Here is an 8,808-nt window from a genome sequence, read left to right as displayed (position 1 = left end):
TAAATAACACCGAAAAATGGCCAGTAAATGTGATTGATCAAATTTGCTCACTGTTGTATGAACAAAATATAGTGTGATGGTGATTGGCTAACTTTAAAAGATTTTGTTATGAGATAAGAATGTTTTAACGTTTTGAGCTTACCAACGGCGTTCGCTATCTCGTCTTGGACCTTACGTTGAATATCTGAAAAAGCGACCATATGCAACAGGGCAAACCCCCGATGTTTTTTTGGGCCAGTGATTTTAGGGCCAAAGCTTAAAAAAAAAATGAACATAAAGTTTTTTTCAATTTTAGGGAAAAAAAAAACTGTTCCAGAAAGGAGAAAGAAATTTAATAAGGTCGAAAATACCCAGAACAAATTTTAATAAAAAAATAAAATATCCGGCCCCGAAGTTGTCAATAAAAATGTCAAAATTAAAGGGCTATATAATCAAAAAAAAACCCGAAAGAAATAAAAACCGGAATATGCCGTTTAAACCCAAAGAATCGGGCCCAATTTGGGAAAAAAAAATGGATTTGAAATGTACAAGTTTTATAAAAATTTGTAGTTTTTTTTTTAATTTTTTATAAATAATTTTTTCAAAACAAAAAATTTTTTTACCACACGATGTTTTTTTGTTCCCAAAAGTTTTCAAAATTCTATTTTTTAAAAGGTTTTCAAAATTTTAAAATGTTTGGAAAAATGAAAAGATTGTAAACCAAATTTAACCGAAAATTTTAATTTTCAGCAAGCGTCGGGAATTTTTAAATTTTAAAATCTTCATCCGGGGAAACTAACGCTTGAAAACCTCCTCTTTTTCTGCTTCCCTCCCGGAGAAAAAAATTAAAAGGTTTTCCATTTAAAAATGTTTGTTCATCTCCCAAAAAAATTTTTTAAATTTTCTTCATTTTAAAAACCCAACCACATCAATGGACAAAAAAAGAATAAAATTAAATTTTGTTTTAAGATTCCCATAATTTCACCCTGTAAACAAAAATAAAGATTAGAGTTGGGAAATTTTTTTCAATTTGGGCCTTTTAAACGAAATAAAAAAAAAAAAAAAAGGGGTTTGGGAATAATAAACATATTCCACAAGGGCAAATGCTTTAAAAATTATGGGAAAAAAAGGGTTGGAAAATGGGAACCGGGGGTAGGGTTTGCCGGGTTTCGTAAAATTTGAAAAAATAAAAATTTTTCAAGATCCCAAAAAATTAATTTTGGGCATGTACCAATTGGTTAATTTTTACGAGTTTAAAGGGTTTGAGTGGGAAAAAAAAAGCGGCACCTTTTTCCGAAAAGAAAGGGGGAAAAACTAAAAAAAAGAAATTTGGGAAAACGGGTAAAAAAACCTTTTAAAGCAAGAATGTAAAAACCTTCCCCATATACTTTATTTTCTGAAATGAGTCGATAATAATGACCAGGGATGTTATTATATGGAAACTCACCTTTGTTAAAAGTTGACTCTCTTGCCTTGTATTTTCTCCTAATGAAACCTTCTATTAGACAATCTTTTAATCCCTCCAATTCTTTAAATGCTTTTGACTTGTATACATATCTTAGACCTGGTATAAAATCTTCAGGCACACCTTCTGTAATTTATTTTTTAATCAGTACATCTTCCATTTTTCAAAAGATGACTAAATTCTTTATCGTTAAAATCGTATCTGTGAAAATATCAACATGAATTGGACAAATAAAAGGTTTCTAATATTTTAAAAATGACTTTGAAAAAATTCCGTTTCCAGGATCAGTGATGTTAATTCCATCAGATTTTCATTGATTATATTTAATCAGTAAGGGGATTTTAATAAACAAATATTATTTCATGGATATGATTTTCATGGAACTTTTACATTGAAAATTTCAGGAACATGATTTAATGTGAATTCTTAATTTTTTTTTGAGATTTCAATAAAATAATTTTATGAGAATATTTAAAAGTTAATATTTTAGTTACATGAATGTTAGCAATTACTTTACATTACTTATTTTATCAAAATGATTTTAGTCGATATTGAACTGAATATTTCAGTGACATTAATGTGAGTACATGTTTAACTTTTACATTGAATGTTTCAGATGATTGTTTGTCAATCGTGACATGATTGTGAGCGGATAGCGGATATTCAACATTGAATATTAAAATGACTTTAAGACTTTAGAATCACCATTTGTATAAAAAGGCACAAAACATATATTTCCAGACTTCACTTACTTTTCACCAAAGCACATGCTCGTCAGAATGTTGGTAACAATAAAATTGATGTACTGTCCGGGATCAAACTGACCAGAGACTTTATCGATTTCAACAAACGCCGCATTTACTGCTTCAAATAATCTCTGCTCTAAAGCGTCTCCTTGCAAGTAATTTCTATAAATTGAGAAATTCACGCATGTTAGTAGGTGTTTTAAATGTCTTTCACAATACGCTAATCCTACTCAAACCACAAAATAGAGTAAATGAAACCAAAATCAATCAGTCACTTAAATAATCAATTATCACTCAATATTTCAAAAAGAGAGAGAAAAGAATAATGTATAAAACAAAACATTTTATACAAAATGAAATAAATAAATGTGTAATATAACCGTCCATTCAAGGTATACACTATGAAAACATTCAATTACAAAAATATGTAACTTTGATCACTTTTCCTATAATCAAAGAAGCATCTTATAAATATTTAATTTAAAAACAAATTTTGCCTTCGACCTAAACAATAAGCAGCACTCGTATAGCTTATAGTTTTATTTACTTTTATTAAAAGTATCATTGTAAATCTGATCAAACATTGTTGAAATTAAATCATGATTTCAAAAGGAAAACCCTAACTAAAGTTATAAACGAACTTAAAGATATTGTTTAGTTCTTAAGAGCATGAATGTGTACCTGTTAAAAGGCTGACACTAACTGTTAAGTATCAAATATATACTATAAAGAAAAGTTAGACCCCAATATTGTGCTTTCGACTAAAAGTTTATATGAACAAAGTTTGTTATGAACAAAATAGTATTATGACGTGTTTATTTTATATGTACATTAGCTAGAATAATGGAAAGCAATTTTTGAGCCAGTTTAAAGTTTTAAGACAGACAGAATGATTCACAAACAGATCAAAAAAACATACTGCCGAATCGTTTGATAAGAATGGGGTGTCGGCATGGAACTATTTAGGATTTCAATTTATTAAAACGTGTATCACTCTACACTTATAAAATAGTTCAGGTCAGCAACACATTTTATCATAAAACAGATAAGAAAAGAGCCATGATGCACATTTATCGCACACGTTGTGAGTATGGAGAATGGAGACATAAAATTACACAGAACTGATGATATTGAAAGACATGCATAATATTGATATCTAGATTTCTATGTCAACTGATATCAAAGTTTAAAACTGCAGCAGTAGTTTAATTTTCAATGCAGTAGCTCTCAGTGCAAATAAAAATGTAACTGGGACAAAATATAGGTCAAAATTAAATTCTGCATTTGAAACTGCGCATATAGCCTAAATTGCATAGCTTTATCACGGGTAATTCAAATTAAAAGCTAGGTCAAAGTTCAATTTTGCGTCTGAAACTGTGTCATAAATCCAAATTTCAGAGCGTTAGTTTTGTTTAAAATCGTATATCAATTGGTCAAACCCTAAGTCAGCAAATGTCAATGTTCATTATGCATCTGGTCCATATTTCATAGCTGAAGCTTTGAATACAAATAAATATGTCACAGGGTTTAAGTTTTAACTATAGAGATCTAAGGGAAATCCGTGACCTACCTCTGTGGGGCCAATTTAGACTCAAGGGTTATAATTAAATCAATTTTGTTAGAGGTCTAATAGACAATGTTTCATGCTAAGCTTTAGCCTTCATTGTTTTAGAGAAAAAGGAACTTTTTAAGTATTTGCTATATACAAATAAGGAAAATCCATGACCCCTGGGGTGAAGCCAAATCAGGCTATAAGGGCAATAATTTGAACAAACTTGGAATATATCCACAACGTTTAATTCCAAACACATATCAAATTGAGTGTTCATTGCTTTTGAGAATAAATATTTTTAACTTAATATAGTTATAATCTTCAAAAGGCAGGGCAAATTTTTGATCCCAGAGCTAAATTTATTTTTATTCTCAGATGTTTTTCACAATACAAAACATTTATGCACAAACATACAATATATTGAGATATAATTTCTTTCTACAAAGATAATAATGTTAGCAATTCAATGGTATAATTGTTCCAATATTGTAAAACGTTATTAATGCCAGTAACATTGGAAAAAGATTCCTTTTCAGAAGCTTTATTTTATTACATTACAATATTATAGAACTTCTTAAACATAAAGGAGATCCCAATATCACATTGATACTTATTTTGACAAAAGTGTCATCAACTCAAGAGAAACAACTCCTACTATTTTGATATTGATGTTCAATTAAGAGTTGTACCTCTTGTCATGAATACTTTATGCATTTATATCATTATTATTAATGATTTTATAATTGTGTTTTCAAAAGCTGGGCGACGTAACTTTTAATAGAACTGAGTTCTTTGATATGCATCGATAAAGAGTATACTTTCCAAACAAAATTAAAGTCAATGTTGCATTAAATACATTTAAGTGTTCAATTGTTCATTGCCTATACTAAATTGTGTTAAGGTCAATGTGCGTTGACATCAGTACATTTTAAATTAATCGATGACTTGATATCTTCCCAGAAGGAAGAACTTAACTGGCAATCCCAAAACAGATAATAAATATTTTATAGTTTCAATATGGTTGTTGCAGAAAGAACATATATAATGTATATTAATATAATATATAATTAATAACATCTTTTATTCTCTTTTTATGCATTTTATGCATAAGATAATTCGTCGCCTGTATTCTGTGATTAACTTATACTGAAACCATTGTAAATATGAATCTTTTGTAATATTAAGGTATCGGATGCCTAATGCAGTATCTCCTTTCTGGAGAATATTCATTTTCAGTGAGGAGACAGTTTCGATAGTGCGTGGGTTCATTTTTTTTTTTGACAATTATAATTAAAAAAAATCTGACGGGTTTTCTTATCCAACCCTCTTCTTTTTTTATGTAAAATGATAGACAGGTAAGTAGATCAATAAGCAAAAGCAAATATTTTATATTCATTGATACATTGAATTTTTTGTAGTCCTTCAAAAATGTAATTTCAAGATTTATGTTGCACTGTCTAAAGTTTATTTATCAAAAAGTCGTCTCCATATTTACTTATATTTGATAGAAAAGGGTACACTCATGTAACTTACAAAACAAGTTTTTAGTATCATACATAAATATCCTTCATTTCCATTATGAATGTCCCTAAATTTATCACACTGAGACCCCATTATGAGACGAAGTGCAGAGCATTACAATTGGGTTGCTACCCCCAATGGCAAGGTCACACTGAAAGGTCAAATGTAAAAAGTCTACATTTGTGTACACTTCACACCTGATTTTTTAAAATAATTTAGCACAAGTGATTATTATGAGAAAATATGCAGGTTGCTACCCCCAAGGTCAATGTACACTTGAAGGACAAGTGTTAAAAGTCTATAATTCGTGCCCGCTTCATAACTTTCAAAGCACTGAAAATAATTGAAATATCGTGGCACAAGTAATCCCAATTATGGAAAGATTAGCAAAGTGTAATTATTGGGTTGCTTCCCCTCATGTCAAGTTAACACTTAAAGACTACTTTTTGTGTTTCCGCTCCATAACTTTTAAAAACCGCTGAAATCGTTTTTAAATAACTTGGGAGAAATGATAATCTTAAAGACATGATGTGCAGAACCCAACATCCAGGTTGCTACCCCTAAGGTCAATGTAAAATGTTTTCCATAACTTTTAGACTTTCTGGAAGATTTTATATAAATACTATCATAAGACTATTTGCTTATTATATTCATGGCACAATATCAAGATCATGGTCTGTTCAAGGTCAAGAAATATAGGGTTAATGCACGTTTTCCGTGTTATAACGTCTGCAGAGTCCCGAGGAACGGTTGGTGCCCGAGCCCGGTAGGACTCTGCAGACTTTATAACACGAAATAAACGTGCGTTGACGCTATTATAGCATAAAATTTTCAAACAGATTCGTGATGTATATATTTATACAAAACACAATTACATAAAATTCTTGTGCTTAGACGGTATTTATCCAATTCTATGTTTTACGTATGCGTTTCATTTTTCCGGGGCCAACAACTTGGAAAATTCTCGGAACCGAACGAAATTTTGAATTTTAATTGATTTAACAAAGCTTGGCCTTTGGAGATTTATTATCTCAAGAAAAAAAAAACGTTACATTACTCTACCCTCTACCCAAGACAAAACATGACCCTCAGAAATTCTTAGAGTGATTTCAGATTGACGGTAGAAAAAAGATCAGTGACATCAGAATCGGTTGTTTTTTTTTCAAGCAAACAAGTTTATAAAAAAATCAGGCACTAAGCATTATTCTCTCAAAGAAATATAAATAGCATTTATCAACATTAACATACATAAAAAACATTTTCTCATATTAGTTTTGTGTTATCTAGTTTTGTAAGTTAATCGGAGTGTTAAACTGAATGACAGGTAGATTCTACTGTGTTCGTTTACATTGACAACTGTCGTTTCTTAGAAAGGGCGACAACCAATATTAGCACCGATGTCTATACGCCGTTTTTCCGGCATAGTTACTGGAATATGCGACTAAGGCCCTCGAATCAATAAATTTCAATATAACAAGAGCGCATGACTCTTCGGCAAACAGGCCAAATCGTCATTTTTTTTTGTTTGTTTACTGGGCCCTGTATGTATTGCGCATAGGTGAAACTGGGCTATAACAAGAGCGCGTGACTATGTTAACACATGGTTTTGGCCCCGTTATAACATGGGCAAAAGAGGGAAAAATAGCCGATTTTATGCTATAATGCATATTCATGTCTGCTGCGGAAGGGGATTTAGCTGTACTTCAAACTGCCTTGTTTTAATTTTAATGTGGCCTCGTAATTGTGGATTGGTACACACATGTTCTCACTACCACATGTAGTTATAATCGTTTTTTATGTAAATAATATCCTGTCATGCGGATGTTTAGATTTGCTTAATTTTCATTGATCGCAATGTACAGGCGTGCATGTTTTGCATCACGTAGTATAACACATTTAATTAAATGCGATATTGATTGGCCTTTTGCATCATGTAAGTACAAATAAAAGGTCGATGTCACCAGTTATTGCGCTTCTTATTTTATACACGTCTTAAACATCAAATTTTGTTGATACTGGATAGAACTGCTGGCATATAGTAAACATATCAAAATAAATGATGTACTTGTAACATATGTCCTTGATTTTGCGAGTTCGATGTTTTTGTTTGTTGTTGTTGTTGTTTTGCACAAGCGATAATGGAGAAAATGATTATAATCATATGAGCGGCCAAACAAGGACAAAAATATACATAAATGAAATCGCGATAAATAAACATAATTATACTTAATATGTTTATACAATGGCGTGAAATTATTGTATTTGGTTAATATTAGACAGGGTTTTATCCATTTTTGCCGACAAATTCAGGCAATGATTCTGAAATTTGCTCCTCTTTTTTATAATTTCGTGCTTTGAAAACGATAAAAAAGCTTTTTTCCGTATTTTTTATACTTATGTTTATGTTAGTATATTTGTATATAGATGGTTCCGGATGTTGTTCTTTTTTTTCATCAGAAATTGACCCATTTAATTGAAAGGTTTGAAAACAAATGAAGACAGACGCAAGGACGCGCTGATAGATGATTGACGCTGAACACATTTTGACTACAAAAGCTCACCTTGAGTACAATGTACTGTTCACTATTAGGGTATTTAATTTAGGCAATACTAACATGGTATAGACTCGTGCACTTATGTCTTTAATATGCAAATGAAGACTATAATTAGTTCGTGCATATCCACGGCAATCGAAAGTGTCTCAATACTGTAGTTATCCGGAACAAATGCTTAATTTTCAAATATAATACTGGTGTGCAAACAAACCTTTGCCGTAGATCTTCACAGTACACTAGGCCATTTGCCCACAAAAGATTAACGACGAATTTAGTATAGTCTTTCTATGCAAAGTACCCTTATTTAATACGGAAATCCAACATTAAATTTGGACTGCTACTTTTGGTGCTCTAATAACCAAAAGGCGGATTTTTCATGCAAATATAAATTGTAAGTCGGTTTCGTCATACAAATGTGGAAGGAAATGTATGCCTATAAAACTAGGATTGGTTGTGTGTACACTGACATATGAACAATTTCGAGTCGACAAACAACCCCAGTTTTTAAACCAAATACACGTATAGCAATTACGGTTGCTATAAAATTTAGAAAAATGAAACTTTAAGAATAAGTATCAAATTAGGATTTTACGAAAATTTAAAAAGATTAACGCTAAAATACCTATATAATATGAACCCTTATTCTGTTTGAATTGTGAAGACAATGTTTGATAATTTACCGCAATGCCTTTGAAGCAATTGTTCTGTGAAGTTTCCATGTTTGTCCATAATCACTGAACGCAATATCTTTTCCACCATTCGTGAACAATTCAGCTTATAATAAATTGAAAACATATATGATAATAAAATATATAATATTCATTTTCGCTATGAAAATCAATAGTTGCCGTAAATCAACTGGTTATGAAGGTGAATTCAATGGTGGCTCTAGTAGCAACCAGTTGTTAAGGAAAGTCAATGGTTGGTATGGAAGTAACTGACTGCTATTGAAAGCCAATGAATTAGTATGGAGGTCACTGGTTCCGAAGG

At 31.0% G+C, this 8,808-nt stretch overlaps 1 long non-coding RNA gene across 1 annotated transcript; it reads right to left on the bottom strand.

Annotated features, from left to right (window-relative positions):
- Nucleotides 1-1,423: 1,423 nt before the first annotated feature.
- On the bottom strand, nucleotides 1,424-8,720 carry LOC132751098 (uncharacterized). The gene is made up of 3 exons (XR_009628642.1): nucleotides 8,499-8,720; nucleotides 2,197-2,352; nucleotides 1,424-1,645 (listed from the first exon to the last, which is right to left on the bottom strand). It is a non-coding gene; the product is annotated as an uncharacterized LOC132751098 (long non-coding RNA).
- Nucleotides 8,721-8,808: the final 88 nt, after the last annotated feature.

This window comes from Ruditapes philippinarum, unplaced genomic scaffold (assembly GCF_026571515.1).
Source record: "Ruditapes philippinarum isolate M1 unplaced genomic scaffold, ASM2657151v2 ctg23778_1_1_1_1, whole genome shotgun sequence".
In the NCBI taxonomy this organism is placed as follows: Eukaryota; Metazoa; Mollusca; class Bivalvia; order Venerida; family Veneridae; genus Ruditapes; species Ruditapes philippinarum.
Note: the sequence above shows the minus strand (reverse complement) of the source record. Positions and strands in the feature narration are given on the sequence as shown.